The sequence below is a fragment of the Parus major genome, chromosome 1A (genome assembly GCF_001522545.3).
Source record: "Parus major isolate Abel chromosome 1A, Parus_major1.1, whole genome shotgun sequence".
Taxonomy (NCBI): Eukaryota; Metazoa; Chordata; class Aves; order Passeriformes; family Paridae; genus Parus; species Parus major.
Window position 1 is genome coordinate 70,121 of NC_031773.1, and position 544 is coordinate 70,664.

Below are 544 nucleotides of genomic sequence, written 5' to 3' on the forward strand. Positions count from 1 at the left end.
CCCCAATAGATCCCACACCCCAGTACATCCCACACCCCAGTACATCCCACACTCCAACAGATCCCACACCCCAGTGCCCGTGCACCTCAATAGATCACAAACCCCAACAGATCACCCATCCCAGTGCCTGTGATAGTAAAAGATTTTTAAATCCTAGAAAATTGGGGGAGTTTGAAATCAAGTGAGGCTTGGCAAGCCCTGGGAAAGTTAAAAGCAGGGAAATGTTGGGCCTTGTGAAACTGCACCTGTGTAATCAGTAGATGATAAATGATACAATTGTTAGATGTAATTAGATATAATTATCATTTAAAGAATCATGAGAAACTATGTTAGGGGTTTGGGGGGATCACGAGAAATCCATGCTTGGGTAAAATCAATGCATACAATAGAACAATGTAAGTTTAATAATTAATATGTGAGTTATGTAATGATAGAGTATAAAACTAATTCAGCTCAGTTCAAGTGGGGTCAGATTTGGGTCTGTGTACCCCTGACACCCAGAGCTCTTTAATAAAGCACCTTCATAAAATCATTCTGTGATTGT